Raw genomic sequence first — 22,473 nt, forward strand, 5'->3', positions numbered from 1 at the left:
TGCAACACTCCCTCAGTACTATCTCTCTGACAGTGCAACACTCCTTCAGTACTGTCTCTCTGACAGTGCAACACTCCCTCAGTACTATCTCTCTGACAGTGCATCACTCCTTCAGTACTGTCTCTCTGACAGTGCAACACTCCTTCAGTACTGTCTCTCTGACAGTGCAACACTCCCTCAGTACTATCTCTCTGGCAGTGCAACACTCCTTCAGTACTGTCTCTCTGACCGTGCAACACTCCCTCAGTACTATCTCTCTGACAGTGCAACACTCCTTCAGTACTGTCTCTCTGACAGTGCAACACTCCTTCAGTACTGTCTCTCTGACAGTGCAACACTCCTTCAGTACTGTCTCTCTGACAGTGCAACACTCCTTCAGTACTGTCTCTCTGACAGTGCAACACTCCCTCAGTACTATCTCTCTGACAGTGCAACACTCCTTCAGTACTGTCTCTCTGACAGTGCAACACTCCTTCAGTACTGTCTCTCTGACAGTGCAACACTCCTTCAGTACTGTCTCTCTGACAGTGCAACACTCCTTCAGTACTGTCTCTCTGACAGTGCAGCATTAACGTGCCAAGTACTAACCGATTGTGCCACGAGCAAAAGAGTGCTTATTTGCATGCACATTTTAAGTTGTGCCGTCTCTGTAGAGCCCTAAGTTTTTTCAATTGAGTGGCGAGAACTGAGGTTATATGATAGTTTGCCGAAATAGTTACGTGACTGTGAAAAAGCCAGTGAAATAACCAGTGCCTCATAGTTTTGGGTTGTGCCTGGGGTTGGGGTGGGGTGGGAGAGGGTTCCCGGGGGGTGCCCAAAAATGAAGCTGAACACAGGGCCCCACTCACTGTAAATCCGCCACTGTGCTTTTATGTTGCAACGAGTGCAAAGTTGAAATGCACACTGTTGCTATTATCCTGACTATTTTGCATTGTCGCAAAGGCAAAACTACTCTGCAGTGTGTAAAAGGTGTATTATAACGGTCTTAACAGCTGTTACTTCTAATCATTGTTTTCATATGCAGACACACTCTGTAATAAAATGCTGAAAAACCAATGTTTTCAAATTTTCTTCCAGAAAAGCAGTGACATCCAATCCAATTAATGATGGTAAATTCCACGTTATTTTCTAAAGCTTATTATGCAGTTTCCAATCTCCTTATCAGGGCTTCTACTTTTCTGTCCACATTGCAGAGCTATGGGGAGAGAAGGGGATTGGAACTAAATGGGTAGCTCTTTTAAAGAGCTGGCACAGCCATAGCCACAATGGAAAGCTTTTGTCACTGAAAACTTGTGTTCATAAATTTGGAAGCTCAATGAGACTCAGTCTTACTCAACTAAATTCTTGGGCAAGTTGACACTTGTGTATGAAATCAGGTTTCCATGCGCCTTCAATGTTGAATACGTCATTTTTAAAATTAAGCTTGAATGGTGTTGGGACTATGTATTAACTTACTGTTATTTTTTAAATAAGCGTAAAAATATTTATGGGGAATTGGATTTTGCACAACAAAAGCCACTTAGTAGAGCTCAAGTGAAGGGTTAAGAAGCAGCTTGTAATCTGATAAGGTCATGCACCTTTGGTATTTGTCAAATGGCAAGCAGATCCAGAAACATTTTCCACTGTTGTCAATAAGCTGTGCTTTTTATGTCAGGTTAACTAGCTAGAAGCTAGCTTTAGCACCTGTGAGAAAATCTTAGCTCAGTTTCACGACAATCTCAAGAGTTGTTTACGAAGCACAATTGCCTTGTCCAAGTTCCTAGGATCAGTACAGATTCTCAGTTTTTTCAGTTTCAGCCTGTATCCATACTTGATGCATAGGTTGTGAACTCACACACAGGAGGGAACAGCCCTATTAACAGGGTATCAGAAACACTCTCCATACAAAAGGAAGCCTTCGGAGCATGTACCACCTCTTTCATTCTTGGATCTACTTCAACATGGTATCTATGGTCTTCTAACACATCACCGTACATTATGTATGTTTCATACTCGTTATAACTTGCCCAGTGCAGTATATCACTGATTCTATAACTAATCAGTTATAGAATATTTACCGGATGACGGATATATAAGCTATTAGCATCTGCTGAGTTTCTTGCATGTTGCCATGCTTAACAGGGCATGAAAACTTTAAATATGGGCCCTAATTATGCCTGTCTATTTGTGGAGAATTTGGAACATTCCTTATTCCACTCCTACTCAGGGCACCTCCCACAACTCTTTTTCCGATACAACGATGACTGTATCAGTGCTGCTTCGTGCTCTCGTCTGGAACTGGAAAAATCAATCAATTTTGCTTCCAATTTTCACCTCTCTCTCACCTTCATATAGCCCTTCCTTCCCTTCCTTGCCTTTACTGCCTCCATTTCCGGGAATAGGCTGTCTGCTAATATTCATTACAAGCCCACCAACTCCCACAGCTACCTCAACTGCACCTCCTCACACCCTGCTTCCTGTAAGGACTCCATCTCCATTGCATCCGTTCTCCTCACGCTACCTTCCACAATGGCACTTCTGACATGTCTACCTTTTTCTTCAGTGCAAGGCTCCCAGCCATTGCGGTTAACATGACTACGACAAACCCATTTCCTGCTCTTCTGCCATCACCCCTTCCCCTCCCTCCCTGAATCATGATAGGGTTCCCCCATCTTCACTTTTCACCCCACCAGCCTCTGTATTCAAAGGATCATCCTCTACCATTTCTGCTAACATGATGCCACCACCAAACATCCTCCCCTCTCCTTTCAGTATTCCAAAGGGACTGTTCCTCTACAGGCCCACTTGCTATCATACCCAGTATCTCATCCCCTTCCCATGGCACCTTCCCATTCAATCCCAGGAGGTATAACACCTGCCCCTTTCCTCCTCCCTCCTCACTGTCCAAGACCCCAATCACTTCTTCAAGATGAAGCAGCTATTTACTTGTACTTCTTTCAATTTGGTCTACTGTATTCACAGCTTGCAATGCTGTCTCCTCTACAATGGGGACAGCAAACATAGGCTGGGTGATCACTTTGCGGAACACCTTCAGTCAGTCTACAAGCATGACCCCAACCTTGCAGTTGCTTGCCATTTCAATTCACCATCTTGTTCTCATGCTCACATTTCTGTCCTTGGCCTGCTGCAATGTTCCAGTGAAGCCCAACACAAGCTAGAGGAACAGCACCTCATCTTCCAATTAGACACGTTACAGCCTTCTGGACTTAACATTGAGTTCAACAATTTCAGACCATGAACACTGTCCCCCATTTTGAATGTTTTCCCCCAAGTGCCAGTCTGTATCTCGTTCTCATGTTTTTGCTTTCAGACAGCCCTAACCTTTATTCTGCTATTCACACCTACTCTGGACCAATCCTTTGTTTCTTTAATACTGTCATTACCACTCCCTTTGCCTTTGGTTTCATGACATCTTTGTCATTTAATCTACCCTGCTTTCTAACTTATTCCTGGCCCTCTCTTTTGCTTGACCTGCCCCTCCCCCCGCCTTTTCAGCAGTTAAAACCCATCACATTTGTGCCTCTCTTCAGTTCCAAAGAAGAGTCATATTGGACTCGAAACATTAACTCTGTTTCTCCCCCACAGCATCTGCCAGACCTGCTGAGTTTTTCTAGCACTTTCGTTTTTTTATAATTTTAACTATATGTTGTGTGTAAATCTTTCTCTAATAAAGTTCAGTCTAATATGTCTATTGCAATAAATGTTGTTATGACTGGGATGGGAGGAGCACATGTATTATCTAGCCCCACTACTCTGCAGGCCATACCATTAATTTAAAAGTTTAATTTTCTCACCAAAATGGCCAAACGTTTACCTTCACTACTGGTACCCAGAATAAAAGAGGCTTTAACTAGGCTTCTTTCAATAAACTCAGAACAATTGTTTATTATAAAACAAAACTTTATTTTTAACAAGTGGCAAGAACTGGTTAACATGGTAGTATAACTAACAATCTCTTATTGAAAAATTCCCCAGCATGCACACTTGCATAGGACAAAAACAAAGGACAAACAGATAGAGTCACTCTCTGCAGAGATGGGCTTTAGAAGATAGGCATTATAAAATAAAGGATAAAGTTCACAGGGTCTTGACGCTGTCAATCTGGAGTTCCCTCACGTGGATGTCTGGAAGTGCTCACCAACAGAACTTTGTGGTGGAGAAGAATGTACATGACTGGATCAATTCTTCTTGTCTGTTTTGCAGCTCCAGAAATACAGACATGGCACACTCAGATGAGGATTATCTGGCTACAGGTGGATAACCGCACACAGTTTCAAGTAAGGCAGAGAAAGAGGGAGCCGGTTAGGAGACCCTTCCTTTCTTAGCTTATTCACCAACAAGACTGAGTTCAAACCCACAGGTTCAAAACTTAAAGTTTGCCCCTGCCATGTGACTTCCAGTAAAAACCTCCAGCCTTTGTCTTCCAGTTTTCCCCCCCCATTAATTAAAGTGATTGCAGTTCAAAACTAACAACCAGCCCTTCCTCAAGTATCATGCAGGTCAGGTGATTTCTTGGAAGAGGCCTGCTTGTTGACAGTTCCCAGCTGAATTTAGCGCCCTTTAAAAAAAATCTCCAGGTCAGCAGCAAAATGTTGAGATAATGCCATGTCCTTCCATGTTTTAAAAGAAAAATTCAGTTTTGAAAGATGTGATTCTAATAATGTCAGAACTATTATACATTTTCAACTCATATTTCTGTATTTCTCATAGCATCTGAGTTATCTTTGAGTGAAGTTCATTGCAGATAGCTGCATAATCTATTTAAAACCATTGACTCTTAATGTCACAGACAACAGTTTCAAAGCAATTTAGTCATGAAACTATAATAATTTCATATTATTGTGACTTATTGTAAAGTAGGTTTATGGGTGTGAGTGTAGATGGTTCTGTCTGTGTGATTTAGCTAAATTAGTGTCAGGTAGGCTGCAAGCTTAAAATTATCAAAATAAGGTAGGAGTAAAAGACATTTGAAATGTTAATCAGTAAACATGGAAGACATCTCAGCATGTAGGGTGTAAAGGAAATTTGCATTTTTAGATAAGTGAAGGGGTTGTTTGGGTTTCAGAGGGATGGTAGGATGTTTACAACTAACAAGATAAGTAGGGCAAGGTTATTGTGTTTATTTTTCACAAAAGGTACTGACCATATTGGCAACATGAAAAAAATTTATATTATGGGAAAAGTACATTTCCAAAGACATATAGAACAATGGAATTTACAGATTAAAGAGAGAGAAACATACATAAAGAAGGAAGGAAGGTGATGTTGTGAGGCCATGCAAGACCTAACAGGAGTGTGCGAAAAATAGCCTGGGAGAAGCCTCCAGCATGTTTGCAAAAGTCTGCTGTGTCCAGTAACTAAAGTTGGAGAAAAGCCTTTGGAATTCCACTGTCATTGGATGTTGTGGTATACATGCTGGCTTGCTATTTAAATTTAAAACCTATTTTGGGCTGTTGCCTTAAAGGGGGTGTGTAGTTGGGAGTCAGGTTACTTAGGAATTTTGAGATTTGTTATAGTATTAAGTAATTATAATCTTATGTATGTGCTTGAAATCTTTTCTTTTGTTAATGAATGTTTTAATTTTGTTTTTTAAAATCACTAAAGGTGTTAGTGGACTCATTACTTCTGAATTTAGTGCACAAATCTTCTTGTAATAAATACAAATTGCAAAACCATTGTGACAGCGTGGCCAAGTTTCCCTTATGGATTTGGTTCAGCTGGCACATTTCACCTGCCACATATGACAGTTTTTACCAAGCCCTACATTTCCCCACCTGTGTAAGCCTACCAGAAATCTTGTTTATCTGCTTCCATGGGTTCAGTTGTTCTTTTCCTTTCATCATCTTGCATTTAGCAGTACAAGTATTCCTATACCATGCTTTCTACATTTGTCTAAATATTAGAAAGTGATCTCTTGTTCATAACACTCTACGTTAACTCTCCATTTATCAGTTTGACTTTCCTACTAAGCAGAATATTCCACTTTTACCTATCTGTATGGATAATTTGTGCTACTTTATTTGAACCTCTGTAGTTCCATCTACAGATTCAGCTCTCAGACTCCCAGCAGCCTTTCCCCCATATGACTATCTATCAATCCAAATCCAATTTAAACACAAATCTAAATCACAAGAATCTGTAAGTTGTTTATGGTCTATCAACTTCCCACTGATTTGATTTCTTGAGTTGAATGTATCTCATACATGGGACTCATCCCTGACTGGCAAAGTTTTGAAACCCGTTCAGAGCATCCTGCATTCTCTTTTGTGATTGTGCTATAATCCCTACAACCTAATTTCAATCATAAAGAGTGCTGTTACTTTAAGCCATCGATTTTTACACAATGACCATAGTTAATTCATCATTGGCATGTCTTTGCTTGAGCTTCTCTCAGTCTGGTGTCAGATGCTTAATCAAACAATGTGAATGTTAATTGGCAGCAGTCCATGAATAGCCATCTCATCAAATGCTTGTGTACTGTGTTGTATCACCTTCCAGCGTTTCTGAAACCATGTAATGGTGACTCTTCTTTCAGAGCAGATGCACCACAACTTCACCGCTAAATGGTGGATTATGTATTACTGCTGTTGGCAAGCAGTTGCCTGAAGCTTTAACCAGTTTGCTCTTGTTACATAGTGAGATTGTGAACTTGTCATCTCTATCTGCAAAAAGTGCTTTGGATGAGAAAGTATGGTTATGCTTTCAATCATGTAAAGGCAGCTATTGTATTTCTCAGTTCCAAACCACTATTTTATAGGTTTTAACTTTGGATTGTAATAGAAAATTCTCATAATGCACAATTCTCATAATGCATGAGAAGTACAAGCACCTTTGAGCCATGTCAGCTGTCGCTCAGTTGGTAACAATATTGCCTCTGAATCAAAGAATTGTAGATTCAAGTTCCAATTGAGGACTTGAGTACAAAATTCAAAGCTGATACTCTGGTGCAGTACTGATGTAATGCTGCACTGTTGGAGGTGCTGACTTTCAGATGAGGTGTTATACTGAGACCTCTCATATGGATACAAAAATTCCATAGCACTATTTTGAAAAAATGCAGGGAAGTTATCCCTGATGGCCTGGCCAATATTTAATCCTCAATCAACATCATGAAAACAGATTATCTGGCCATAATCACATTGCTGTTGGTGGGTGCTTGCTGTGTATAAGTTGACTGCTGTGTTTCCTACATTACAGTCGTGACTACGTTTCAAAAGTGCTTTACTAGTTGTAAAGTCTTCCTTTTTTCCCCCGAGATGGTCATTATTTGTTAACATAATTAAGATTATTTTCAGTTATAATAATTTCCTATAAAAATTTACAAAGGTTCGCACAGACAACATAAAATGCCAAATTGATATTGGTTTACAGCTACATGAGCTGAATAGTAGAACTGCATTAATGTGAATTTTGTATCCATTTGCCTCTCTAGTAGAAAAAATTTGAGTGCGATTCCCATCAGGAAGACTTTAACTCACACTAACTTGGCACAAGATAGTAAACCAAGAACCCAGTTACAGATATACAGATATTTCAGTCAGTGTAAAGCCTTGGCCAGAAAAGAACCATCCTTTATAAGTAGGATTTGTGAGGCCTGAATCCCCAGGTATCAAAACTGAGAAAGTAATTGTGCCACCCTCTGGACAGGAGGTGCCTGCACCTCACCTGTCATCACCATTTGCTCAGCCTTTCTCATATATTGTGATTCATGTGGAACTCACTCCCTACATTTTACAGAGTGTATGGAGCAACTGAAGCTTGTGAAAGTTGGTGAAAGTGACACAGGGTCCTATGACGTGCGGGCTTTTTCATGAATACTGACAATGCTCCACAAACTATTTTTCCAGGCCAAAAGGCACCTTCAATCAATCGTGCATTGCCATATACTGTAACTGATGTTTTTATGGAAAAATGTAATGCTTGTATGTAAGCGAGTGAATAGGATGCAAGATGTGACAAGAAGAAAATGGTACTAGACCTTAAGGTAGGCTTTAATTTTGACTGTCTTCTACTCTCTTGATCAATTAAGTCCCAGCTGGCCTCCTCAAAGAAAGGCAAGGCTTGTAGCTTCTGAGTTCTTCCCCAAGTTGGGGCTGCTTCTTTTTACATCTGTCACCATATCTTGAAAACAGGGAAGTATGCTGGAGATGCCGTAAGTTTAGCAAACATTCAATGATAGGCACCTGTCCATTCTGCAGTTGTCCTAGGTGGTATTAAATGCACATGCACCATGTGGCTGTCTCAAGTCCCTTCAAGATTTCAGTAAGACATAAGTTTCATTCCTGAGTTGCTGTTTGTGTTTATGTCCTGTTACAGAACAGTTAAGAGCGTGAAGCATTCAATCGGCTCTTTGTCTACTCCACAGGATAAATTTATATGAATGCTTTGGTTGAGGCAGCAGTAAGCTAGTTACTAAATCATCAGTTTCATGCACACTTAATGCAGTTCCTTAACATACAAATGGTTCTGTAGCCTGATGGTGGCACCCTTCTTCAGATCTGCCATCTTTCTGACCTCCATCCTGACCAATCAGCATCACTGAAAAATAGATGGGCCTGAATTTTGCAGTAACAATGAGAATGAAACTGTCAGCATTCACCATCGTTCCTCCTGTGATACTGTCATCAACTTCAGGAGTCTGCATATATGCAGTTAAACATTGAAATCGAGAAGTTACTGCTTCTGATTCTACGGTTCCCATGGGATGTGCTGTTGAAGTTTCCTCAGACCACAATGAGTGAAAAATCGCTGGAGTGACTAAAACTTGCCCTTTTATGCTATTTGTCTTGCTGGAAAAACACTTCAAAAAAGACCTTACAAATTGAATGAGGTGTAACAGGGTTTTCAGTGGTGGCTATGTTCACAATTACTCTACTGCCAATCAGGGCTCTTGTCTCTGAAAATCTAAATTTATATCTGTGGAATGTCAAATTTCTTCATTATGATAAAACAATTCAGGCGTTTTTAAAAAGAATGATTTTTTAAAAAAAAGTTTGTTTGTTATATTTCAGCATCTACCTTAATCCCATCTATTTCACTTATGTATTTCGCTCTCTGTTAAATTTGAATTCAAAGTGAAAAATTCAGTGTATTTTACTTTCTGGATTAGGAGAGGGGTGAAATATGAGCTGGTTTAAGGTTGGGGTGGGGTAGGAATGGGGGGAGAGAAGTTGGGGGGGGGTGGTTGTAGGGACAAGCAAGCAGTGATAGGAGCAGATAATCAAAAGATGTCACAGACAAAGGAACAAAGACGTGTAAAAGGTGGTGATATTATCTAAGAGAATGTGCTAATTAAGAATGGATGGCAGGACACACAAGGTACAGCTCTAGTGGGGTGGGGTGGAAAGACTGACAGGGCATTACAGGTATAGATTTTAAAATAATGGAAATAGGTGGGAAAAGAAAAATCTATATAAATTATTGGAAAAAACAAAAGGGAGGGGGAAGAAACGGAAAGGGAGTGGGGATGGAGGAGGGAGTTCAAGATCTAAAGTTGTTGAATTCAATATTCAGTCTGGAAGGCTGTAAAGTGCCTAGTCGGAAGATGAGGTGCTGTTCCTCCAGTTTGTGTTGGGCTTCACTGGAACAATGCAGCAAGCCAAGGACAGACATGTGAGGAAGAGAGCAGGGTGGAGTGTTAAAATGGCAAGCGACAAGGAGGTTTGGGTCTTTCTTGCGGACAGACCGCAGGTGTTCTGCAACGCGGTGGCCCAGTTTGCGTTTGGTCTCTCCAATGTAGAGGAGACCGCATTGGGAGCAACGAATGCAGTAGACTAAGTTAGGGGAAATGCAAGTGAAATGCTGCTTCACTTGAAAGGAGTGTTTGGGCCCTTGGACAACCACCCCCCACCCCCAACTTCTCTCCCCAACCACCACCCCACCCCACCTTAAACCAGCTTATATTTCACCCCTCTCCTAATTTTACTCAGTTCTGTTGAAGGGTCATGAGGACTCGAAACGTCAACTCTTTTCTTCTCTGCCAATGCTGCCGGACCTGCTGAGTTTTTCCAGGTAATTCTGTTTTTACTTCAATTGGCTGTTTGGCCTGCTTGCTGATATCATTGTAGCTCCACGTTTGGAGATCCTCTTCACTTGGCACCAGATTCCAGCTGACACTGGGAAAGGGAAAACCCACACTAGAGATTGCAACATCTTTGTGAGCAGCTTTATTTGAGGTCAGTGATAAGTGCCTTTGCTTCAGCACTAATCATGAAACCTGGGCCATCATCTGTTTGTTATCCCATTGCTGTTTGTGGGAGCTTGCTGTGCACAAATTGGCTGCTGTGTTTCATACATTACAACAGTGACTACATACCAAGAGTATTAATTGGTTAGGAAGTGCATTGGGATGTCTTGAGAATGTGAAAGGTGTTAAGTAAAGGCAAATACTTTCTGCTTCTGTCTGGGATGTCTGGATGCTGCAGAACATTTTGTCCAGTATTACCTTTGTTGAACAAATATTTTTTGAGGAGTATTCGCTACAAACCCTCCTTACCCATATTTCTTGTAAGAGTGTTACAATGGCAAAGTGGTCACCTTGCAGAGAAGGAACATCCATTTTCTTCCAATTTCTCATTAGAAACTCCTGCCCTGTTTTCTCCAACAAAAATGCAGCAATTTAAATCACTGCTGTGGTCATTTAGATGCGGGTCAACCCTCTTGACTGCTCCATTGGCTTAAGTTCAATGGAGCCACAAACTCATATGAACAACATATAAAAAGAAAGAGAAAAAACTCCATTTATATAGAATCTTTCAGGACTTCAGGACACCCCAAAGCACTTTATAGCCAACTGTAGTGTAATACTTGTTATAATGCAGGAAACACAACAGCCAATTTGCACAGCTTCATAGCTAGGAATATCAGGAGTAATTTGGCAAGGAGGCATACTCTCAAAGCTGTCTGAAACACATCATTAACTTTTTAAAAATTTATTCTTTCATGGCATGTGGGCTTTGCTGGCTAGGCCAGCACTTATTGCCCATCCCTAATTGCCCTTGAGAAGGTGGCAGTGGTGAGTCACCTTCTTTAACCGCTGCAGTCCATGTGGCATACGTACACTCACAGTGCTGTTAGGAAGGTAGTTCCAGGATTTTGACCCAGCGACAGTGAAGGAATGGTGACATAGTTCCAAGTCTGGATGATGTCTGGCTTACAACGGTAACTTGCAGGTGGTGGTGTTTCCATGCATCTGCTGCCCTTGTCCATCTAGATGGGAGAGGTCATGGGTTTGGAGGGTGCTGTTCAAGGAGCCTTGGTGTGTTGCTGCAGTGCATCTTGTTAGATGGTACACACTGCTGCAATTGTGCAGTGGTAGTGGAGGGAGTAAATGTCTATTGTAGTAGACAGGGTGCCGATCAATTGGGTTGCTTTGTCCTAGACGGTGTCAAACTTCTTGAGTGTTGTTGCAGCTGCACTCATCCAGGCAAGCGGAGAGTATTCCATCACATTCCCGACTTGTGCCTTGTAGATGGTGGACAGGCTTTGGGGAGTCAGGACATGATTGTTCCTTGCAGAATTCCCAGCATCTGACCTACTCTTGTAGACACAGTATTTATATAACTGGTCCAGTTCAGTTTCTGGACGATGGCAACCCCCAGGATGTTGATAGTGGGGGATTCAGTGATGGTAAAGCCATTGAATGTCAAGGGATGAAGGCTAGATTCTCTCTTGTTGGAGATGGCCATTGCCTGGCACTTGTGCAGCACAAATGTTATTTGCCACCTTTCAGCCCAAGCCTGCACTGTTGCCCAGGTCTTGCTGCACTTGGACATGGACTGCATCAGTATCTAGGGAATCGTGAATGGTGCTGAACATTGCACAATCATCAGCAAACATCCCCACTTCTGACCTTATGATGGAAGGAAGGTAATTGGTGAAGCAGGTGAAGATTGTTGGATCAAGGACACTACCCTGAGGAACTTCTTCAGCGATGTCCTGGAACTGAAATGATTTACCTCCAACAACCACAACCATTTTCCTTTGTGCTAGGCATGACTCCAATTAGTGGAGAGTTTGTCCTCCTGATTTGCATTGACTTCAGGCATGCTAGGGCTCCTTGATGCCACACTCGGTCAAATGCTGCCTTGATGTTAACGGAGTCACTCTCACCTCAGCTAATGAGTTCAGCTGTTTTGTCCATGTTTGGACCAAGGCTATAATTGTCAGGAGCTGAGTGGCCCTGGTGGAACCCAATATGAGTGTCAGTGAACATGTTATTGTTGAGTAAGTGCTGCTTGATAGCATTTTTGATGACACCTTCCATCGCTTTGCTGACGATTGAGAGTAGACCGATGGGGCAGTAATTGGCTGGGTTGGATTTGTCCCACTTTTTGTGTACAGACATACCTGGACAATTTTCCACATTGCTGGATAGATGCCAGTGTTGTTGCTGTACTGGAACAGCTTGGCTAAGGGTACGGTTAGTTCTGGAGCACATCTTCAGTCCTATTGCCAGTATGTTGTCAGGGCCCATTGTCTTTGTAGTATCCAGCGCCTTCAGCAGCTTCTTGCTATCACATGGAGTGAACAGAATTGGCTTAAGACTGGCATCTGTGATGCTGGGCACCTCAGGAGGAGACCGAGATGGAACATCCACTCAGCACTTCCGGCTGAAGTTGGTTGCAAATGCTTCAGCTTTGTCTTTTGTACTGATGTGCTGGGCGCCCTGCTCCAGTAAATTGTTTAATTATCCATCAGCATTGACGGCTGGATGTGGCAGGATTGCAGAGCTTGGATCTGATCTGTTGGTTGTGGGGCAGCTTAGCCCTGTCTATCGCATTCTATTTCTGTTGTTTGATACGCACGTAGTCCTGTGTTGTATCTTTACCAGGTTGGCACCTCATTTTTAGGTATGCCTGGTGCTGCTCACGGCATGCCCTCCTGCATGGGTTGATCCCCATTCTTGATGATAATGGAGAGTGGGGGATATGCCAGGCCATGAGGTTACAGATTGTGGTTGAATACAATTCTGCTGCTGCTGATGTCCCTCAGCACCTCGTAGATACCCAATTTTGAGTTGCTAGATCTGTTTGAAATCTATCCCATTTAGCATGGTGGTAGTGCCACACAACACAATGGAGGGTACCCTCAACTTGAAGATGGGTCTTTGTCTCCACAAGGACTGTGCGGTGGTCACTCCTACCGATACTGTCATGGACAGATGCATCACTGACAGGTAGATTGGTGAGAACAAGGTCAGGTAGGTTTTTCCCTCTTGTTGGTTCCCTCACCACCTGCCACAGACCACATCTCGCAGCTTTGTCCGTTAAGACTCGGCCAGCTTGATCAGTACTGGTGCTACCGAGTCACTCTTGGTGATGGATATTGAAGTGCATCATTCAGAGTATATTCTGTGCCTTTGCCACCCTCAGTGGTTCTTCCAAGTAGTGTTCAACATGGAGAAGTAGTAATTCATCAGCCGACGGGGTGGGGGCAGGGGAGGTGGAAGTACAGAGTACCGAGTACAGAGGTACTCCATTAAGATAACAGAGAAACGAGTTTCATACCATCGGATATCATCACTATTTCATGTTCATACTTACTTTTGATTAAGAAAGTACATGAGCAATACTGTACTCTGGTTCTGATAATTATTGGTGAGCCTCTCACCTGTTTTTTGGACCTGTCCATGGGATGTAGTTTACTGAGCATCAATTGTCAAATGCTGTAGGGCAAATGCATCACTGGCAATCCCTTTTACCTAAACCTTCAAGTCTCAAGTTTTCCAAAGAGATTTTGGTTAACCTTGCAACAGGCCACTTAATCAACCTCCCATTTTACACCATCACATTCACATGATACTAAGTAAAATTACCTTTGTGGTGCACCTGAATTTACATGCTCTGGCAGGCAGTGCTATCTATATAGGTTTACCTGCAACTATACCAGAACAGTTCCTACAGAAGGGGTCTCAGTTCTGGAGTTTTATCTTTGGCAAATTGATCTTGACTCTTTTTGACCAGATTGGGATAGTTGCTGCTGGATTAATGATGCCATTGGCTCGGTGGATAGGACTGGACTCTAGGGGATTCATACCTCTGTCTTCTTGTTAGATAAAGTAATTCTATGATCCTCATTCATCCAACTGGAATTTCCTTGATCCTGTCCCTTACCTCTACTGGTGGTGATTCTGTATTCAGTATTTGAACCGTGTTTTTTTCCATGATCCTTGCTGTGACCATTTGTGATCCCTGCTATATATTTACATTCATAGATGGGATAGGTATACGTTGGGGGAGAGCCCAGAGAGTATCAGCCACTGCTGTGGATTCACGGTTGAAAGTCTTAATGTAATGTACAGAGCAGTTGTCATCGCCACACTTCTATGCTGCAATGACATCTAGGCTGTGTATCAGAGACACATAAGAATGCCAGAGAGATTTCATCATCAATGACTCCACTGCATCCTTCGGATTCAATGGGAGGAACGTTGAACAAATGGTAGTGTCCTTCTTGATGCTAGCTCCACAAATATTCAGGCAAAATTCTTGAAAAATCAACTTTGATGGATTGGACGCTGTGTCTGGATGGTCGAAAAACACCTTCCCCACAAGGTCCTGTTTCTTCAACTCTCAAATGGTCAAAATTCCAGGGGAGGACAAAGAAAACACTTCAAAAACACACTGAAGCTCTCCTTGAAGCTTGGCAGCATTAACATGAATGACTTGGAGGAGCTTTCTACCAATCGTTCAAAATGGCAACAACTTGTCCATTAAGCTGCATCACACTCTGAGTGCCAACATCTTAATGATAAGGTAGAGCGGCTGCAGAGAGGGAAAAAGGAAGCAAATCATGCACTCAGAATCCCATTACTTCATGGAACATCTTGCCCCAAGTACCCAAAGATCTGCAGCTCAAGAATTGGCCTGTTCAGTCATATGAAGATTCATGGCAGAAACATGCAACCTTGAATGGACATCATCCTTGAACTGAGTGACGGCCGCTGACGATGACAAGGTGCATATTGCTAGTATCGTTTATTCATGTGTTTAGATTTACACGTACATTCCCTTTTCCATCCCTCATTACTCCATCTCTATCCATAATCCTTGACCACTGTCTTCTGCCACTTGCCACATCGACTCTGGCGTGTAACTTTCAGTATTCATCAAATAAACAAGCAGGCAGAATGGGTGTGTTATGGTGCATTTACACTCTAAGTTAGCGTTGATGCAAAGCAATTGCTGTTTCCCACCAGTGCTACAATCATAGGACAAATCTTGAACGAAAGACTGACCTGATTTCAGAATAGAATGAATGAGACACCTTGGAGTTTGTAGCCTCATTCTACTTTGGTTACATGGGGTCTAAATCCACTGCAGTGTCAAACCTGTTTTGCAAAGAGCTCAAATGCTCTGTTTAATCTCCATTGCATTTAATAAGCCTAGCTCACCTCAATCTAACTGTTCAATGAGGTTCCCTAAACATCTACATTACAAACTGTTGAAAAGGAGCACTGCACATGATATATCCAAGGATATATAGTACAATGGATGCTTTGAAACAAGGTAGTTTCAGCCAAGCTCAAGCTACATAAACTGTGTAGCTATAAAATTTGTTCTTGTTTTCTTGTCTAACATAAATACTTGCAGTGCAAATGCATCCTTTGATGTTGGTTCCCAATATGGGTGAGTGTCACTGCCTATCACAATTGATTGTTGGGTCAGTTTAAGCTATTTTGCTTTTTTGTCTTTCTCTTTTCGAATGGTAGTTCAGTCAAAATTCCTAAGTAAATCTTAGTCATTTTTTAATGTAAAGAATATCAAATAACATGGCAAGCAAAGAAATTTCCCGTCCTAATGCGTGGTTGAAATGCAATGGGTAGACTTTGAAAATGGCAGGAGGGACCCAAATCCAGGATTTCCAGCGCTGGCAATTTTCATCAGCGCAGGATAAGGGGGAAGGTTGGGAACCCACATGCTGCTGTCCTGATATTGCCAGCCCCATTGCAGAAGCATGCATTTCAGACCATTTGATAGAGCAGACTCATGGAAACACCACCACCTGGAAGTTCCCCTCCTAGTCATACACCATCCTAACTGGGGACTATACTGCTGTTACTTCACTCAAAAACCTGAAACTATTTTCCTAACTGCACTATGGATGCGCCTACACCAGATGAACTGCAGCGGTTCAAGAAGGCAGCGCACCATCACCTCCTCAAGAGCAATTTGGGATGGGCAACAAATTCTGGCCTTGCCAGCGAAGCTCACATCTCATGAAAGAAAAAGAATTGAAAAGGTGAATAAAAAGGATCTTGGGGAATTAGATTACAGTGTTATAATTTGCTGCTCATTCACTGAGCAAAGGAGGAACCGAGAGTCTTTCCTTTATATAGGTCTATTTACATGACCCAGAGAACACAGGGGCAGACTCACTTTTCCTCCCCCCACACAGGTTCTTATATATACTTCAGAATAACGCCCTAACCTTTCCTCAACTAGTAACAGCTGCTCTCACTTACAACTACAGCATGCACTTCATTATGACAGGATTACAGTGTCAGCTGTGGCTCAGTTCATAGCACCCTTGCCTTTGAATCAGAGGGTTGTGGGTTCATGTCCCACTCCTGGAAACCAAGAACTGTGATTGTACTCGAAAGAGTTGCAATCTGTGACTGTTGATAACTTGAAAGAGTTTCCAGACCTTAACCACTCCCTACATGACAGGATTACAACAGGAGGGATGCCTAGCAATAGACACTGGCAGCCATATGCTCACTACTTGTATTGTGATTTTTATGCTAACTATTGTCTATTGACTCCAGGTCCAGGCAGTAATTTAGAAATGTTGGTGCTGAGAGGAATTTAGGACATTGTGCCCTATGGGAAGAGCTGCAAACATCCAGCCCACTGCAATCTCTCGCTTTGGTTCAGATCAGGCTGTGCCATCTGGTTTTGCTGCATGAAGTCCAAGTACAGATTAGCTTTGAACCGAAGCTCTAAGTTCAGTGAGCCCTGAAGAAGTCATACAGACTCGAAATGTTAACTCTGTTTCTCTCTCCACAGATGCTGCCAGACCTGCTGAGTTTTTCCAGCATTTTCTATTTTCATTTCAGATTTCCAGCACCCGCAGTATTTTGCTTGCTCTAAGTTCAGTGTTGCCGCTTTCCTGACACACAACCTGACTCCAAACCAGAGTCCAATGTGGTAGGAAAGGAAATGGGGCCTCTTAAAAGTGATACTGCACCTTGCATGGTTCAAAGGGGTTCTGGCTGTAGTTGCAGGAAGAACGTCTGTGAGTTATAGGACTACTATATTACAGCAAGGGTGTTGCCATTATTACCTGAGTGATATCAGCTATTAGTACAATTTCATTGAGTTACTATTAATTACTGGTGGAATCAAAGTTCCTCCCACCCATGATCCCCGCCAACCCCACCATCAAATCCATCTCCCACCTTCAGATTCCACTCTTCCCCATTCTTGGTTTTCCTTTCTTCTGGTGCATTCTGGTGGCCTCCTGTGTGTGTGTGTAACTTCCCTTGCACAGCAGCTGCTAGTGTGAAATCAGTAGCAAAAGTATCCAACTACAGGAGACTCAATCATTATAAGCTAAATGTAATAACATTGACAGACTTCACATTATCAAACCTCTTGGAACACCCCAACCAAAGTTGGGGTAACCCCATTAATAGGTTTTGATGTCAGAGTATTGGCACTTAGGCGCTGTGTGTCTCTGGTGCAGCCTGAACAGTTTGGCCTGTCTCTGTCATTGTTCCTTATCTCCAAAGAGCAAATACACCGAGACATTCTCAATGGAAAGCCTGATTTGTCCACTTTACAATGGGAGGGAGCTATAAATAACAGCCTGACACAAATCATTAAATTCAGCAACAAAAAAACAATTTAAAAATCTGTTGAGAGGTATGGTTAGAACCTTTTGCCTCCTAGATTCTTTCAATCCACTTTCACCTTTTTTTGCCACACTTAACTGCCCCTGGGCACTTACTATCTATAGGCAGCACCAGCATTGGCTACAATTCGGATTGAAAGGATGAACAATGCCTTATTTCAATGTACCCGTCCAAACAGCCCTGACGGCTGTTAGATCAAGAAAGGGGTAGATGCTGAAGAGGGTGGGATTGGTATAATGGATGCTTTTCACTCTCCGCCCAACTGGACACCAAGCAGTCAATTGAGAAAAATCAACCTCCGGGTGTTTAATCATCAATATGATGACAGGAGCATATTAATAAAGACCGTGATCCTGTCTACGGTGATCCTGCCATTTCATCTAACAAGTTAAAATGGTCATAAACTTTTGACGTTACTTTCCAACCTACCTGCTACATCAAGGTCAGCTTTAAAGTAGAAGAAATGAGTGTGAATATTTCCAATAATACACGCTTCAAGCATGGTTCCATATTTCATTGCGTCTTCTGAATACAGCGAAGTTTGCGCATATCCTGTCGGATGGACCTTGGACTCAATCGTCCCATTGTTGTGGAATATGTAATCAAACACAGAGTCATAGTTCTCCATGGTTGATATTGATCTGATGATCAGCACGCTGTCAGATAATCCTCCATAAGATGGGGCAGTGTACCAGCATGAATAGTGATGCCTTAGGGGCATTTCTCGGTTTTGTTCAAAGATACAAATGGAATTCCTGATCTTCTGGGGTTCTTCACTCTCCATTAAGTGGAAGGTGTCCACGAATGTTGCAGTATAGGGACAGTCCACGCCTCTCACAAGCTCTGACGAATAAGGCAGATGAGTTGAGGGCACAAATTAACACATGGAAGTATGATGTCATTGCTGTCACAGAGACATGGTTGAGAGAGGGGCAGGATTGGCAGCTCAATATTCCAGGATATAAGGTCTTCAGGCGAGATAGGGAAGGAAGTAAAAGAGGAGGGAGTATCGCAATATTGACCAAGGAATCAATTACAGCAGTAAGGAGGGATGACATCTTAGAAGGCTCCTCAAATGAAGCCATATGGGTAGAACTGAAAAACAAAAAAGGAGCAATCACATTGCTGGGAGTGTACTATAGGCCCCCAAACAGTCAGAGAGAAATAGAAGAGCAGATATGTAGGCAAATTTCAGGGAAGTGTAAAAATAATAGGGTAGTAATAGTGGGGGATTTCAACTTCCCCAACATTAACTGGGTTAGTCATAGTGTGATAGGTTTAGGTGGAGCGGAATTCTTAAAATGCATCCAGGAGAGCTTTTTAAGCAGGTACGTAGAAGGTCCAACAAGAGCGGGGGCGGTCCTGGACTTAATTTTAGGGAATGAAGCCAGGCAAGTGGTAGAGGTATCAGTGACGGACCATTTTGCAGACAGTGATCATAACTCCATTAGATTCAAGGTTGTCATGGAAAAGGACAAGGATGGGCCAGAAGTCAGGGTTCTAAATTGGGGGAAAGCCAATTTTAATAAGATCAGATATGATTTGGCCAGAGTGGACTGGGAGCAGCTACTTTTAGGTAAATCTGCATCAGAGCAGTAGGACTCATTCAAGAAGGAAATAGGGAGAGAAAAGGGCCAACATATTCCAGTAAAGACAAAGGGTGGGACCAACAAATCCAGGGAACCCTGGATGTCGAGGGATATACAGGATTGGATAAAGAGAAAAAGGGAGGCTTATGGCAGATACCGAGGGCTCAAAACAGCGGAAGCCCTAGAGGAGTATAGAATGTGTAGGGGGGAACTTAAAAAGGAAATTAGGAGAGCAAAAAGGGGGCATGAAAAAACATTAGCAGGTAAAATAAAGGAAAATCCAAAGTTATTTTACCAGTACATTAAGAGTAAGAGGATAACTAGGGAAAGAGTAGGGCCCATTAAGGACCATAGCGGTAACTTATATATGGAGCCAAAAGATGTAGGTAGGGTTCTAAATGAATGCCTCGTGTCGGTGTTCACAAGTGAGAGGGATGACATGGGTATGGAAATCAGGCAGAAGGACTGTGATATAATTAAATAAATTAGCATAGAAAGGGAGGAGGTTCTGTGGTCTGGCAGGCTTAAAAGTAGATAAATCTCCAGGCCCAGATGAAATGTATCCCAGGCTGTTGAGTGAGGCAAGGGAGGAGATAGCAGGGGCACTGGCAATAATTTTCAATACCTCTCTGGCCACAGGAGAGGTGCCAGAGGACTGGAAGGCAGCCAATGTGGTACCATTATTCAAGAAGGGAGGAAGGGTTAAACCAGGGAACTACAGGCCAGTCAGTCTAACCTCAGTGGTTGGGAAACTATTGGAAGCAATTCTGAGGGTCAGAATTAATCTACACTTGGACAGGCAGGGACTAATCAAGGACAATCAGCATGGTTTTATTACGGGGAGGTCATGTCTGACCAATTTGATTAAATTTTTTGAAGAGGTGACCAGGTGTGTAGATGAGGGCAATGCATTTGACGTAATCTACTTGGACTGCAGCAAGGCTTTGATAAGGTCCCACATGGAAGACTGGTAACGAAAGTAAGAGCCCATGGGATCCAAGGCAATTTGGCAAACTGGATCCAGAATTGGCTGAGTGGCAGGAAGCAGAGGGTGATGGTCGAGGGGTGTTTTTGTGACTGGATGCCTGTGTCCAGTGGGGTTCCACAGGGGTCAATGTTGGGTTCTTTGCTGTTTGTGGTATATATAAACGATTTAGACTTGAACGTAGGAGGGTTGATCAGTAAGTTCACGGATGACATGAAAATTGATGAGGCGGTAAATAATGAGGAGGATAGCCTTAGATTACAGGAGGAGTAGATGGGCTGGTCAGATGGGCTGATCAGTGGCGAATGGAATTTAATCCGGATAAGTGTGAGGTGATGCACTTGGGCAGGACAAACAAGCCACGGGAACACACGATGAATGGCAGGACCCTGGGAAGTACTGAGGATCAGAGGGACCTTAATGTGCATGTCCACCCGGCCCCTTAAGGTAGTGGGACAGGTAGATAAGGTGGTTAAGAAGTCATATGGGATACTTGCCTTTATTAGCCAAGGCATAGAATATAAGAGCAGGAAGGCTATGCTGGGACTGTATAAAACGCTGGTTAGGCCACAGCTAGAGTATTGCGTGCAGTTCTGGAATCTGCATTATAGGAAGGATGTGATTGCACTGGAGGGAGTGCAGAGGAGATTTACCAGGATGTTGCCTGGGCTGGAGAGTTTTAGTTATGAGGAGAGATCGGATAGACTGGGGTTATTTTCCCTGGAGCAGAGGAGATTGAGGGGGGGACATGATTGAGGTGTCTAAAATTATGAGGGGCATGGATAGGGTAGACAGGGAGGAACTTTTCCCCTTGGTGGAGGGATCAATAACCAGAGGACATGGATTTAAGGTAAAGGGCAGGAGGTTTAGAGGGGATGTGAGAAAGATTTTTTTCACCCAGAGCGTGGTGGGAATCTGGAACTCACTGCCTGAAAGGGCGGTAGAAGCAGAAACCCTCATAACATTTAAGAAGTATCTGGATGTGCACTTGCGATGCCATGGCAGACAAGGCTGTGGGCCTAGGGCTGGAAAATGGGATTAGAATAGTTAGGACAAAAACAAAAATACCAGGAAAAACTCAGCAGGTCTGGCAGCATCTGTGAAGAGGAGCACAGTTAACATTTCGAGTCCGCATGACTCTTCAACAGAACTAAGGAAAAATAGAAAAGGGGTGAAATATAAGCTGGTTTAAGAGGTGGAGGCAGGGGGCGGGGGTGGTGGTGACACAAGAAGCCTGACGGAGAGAAGAGCAAAACTTCTTCAAGGTAGGCACTCCTTGAAGAGGGGTGGCAGTAGTTAGGTACTTGTTTGGCGGGCGCAGACTCGATGAGCTGAAGGGCCTTTTTCTGTGCTGTAGACCTCTATGACTATGACATTAACAGATTTTCCCATTCCATAATGACCGTCTAAGAACTTGGTCCTCATTAAGGATGGTGTTGCGCCCCCATAAGCAGAATTTAACTCCTCTACACTTAATTCATAAACAATCCTTTCCCCCTGGAATCTGATATCAAACAATTTGCAAACCATTTACAGTACTATGCCGAAATGAAAAATTCCAATCAAAATAACTGACATCATTGCCTTCAACATAGTACCGCTGGCCTTTTGGCTCATATTGCAAAGGGGCGACCGTTTCATATTCCGTGCGAGGTTCCAGCGATGCATAGTTGGGATCTGATTCCTCACGATGTAGTTTCATCTTCCTCACAGACCCCCTGTCATACTGGCCCACCAGCTCGTCAATGCTGTCAAAGTACTGGTTATTGTAAAAAACTTTCTTCACACTCTGAGATATTTGTGCTGCTGTGATCGAACAGAACTTCAAACCCCAGAGGATGCATAAACGGACCGCTAAGGTTTCTCAGGAAGGGAAACCAGGTTTCTCAGTCTCCCGGTTTGAAGCCGCGAGGGGCAGAGTCTAAATGAATCAGAGCTTCCCCGTCGGATCCAAAACTTTCCCAAAGAAGCCGAGAATCACTGCCCCTGCCCTGGGTGTGGTTTATATATCACTGCCCCTGCCCTGGGTGTGGTTTATATAT

General features: G+C 42.8%; 1 protein-coding gene and 1 pseudogene across 1 annotated transcript in view; both read right to left on the minus strand.

Moving 5' to 3' along the window:
• Window positions 1-22,473, minus strand: part of LOC144668027 (amine oxidase [copper-containing] 3-like) — a 39,257-nt gene that overhangs the window by 6,142 nt on the left and 10,642 nt on the right. The window lies entirely within an intron of this gene.
• LOC144667685 (amine oxidase [copper-containing] 3 pseudogene) lies at window positions 10,024-22,416 on the minus strand (annotated as a pseudogene).

This window comes from Cetorhinus maximus, chromosome 25 (assembly GCF_964194155.1).
Source record: "Cetorhinus maximus chromosome 25, sCetMax3.hap1.1, whole genome shotgun sequence".
NCBI classification, from domain to species: domain Eukaryota; kingdom Metazoa; phylum Chordata; class Chondrichthyes; order Lamniformes; family Cetorhinidae; genus Cetorhinus; species Cetorhinus maximus.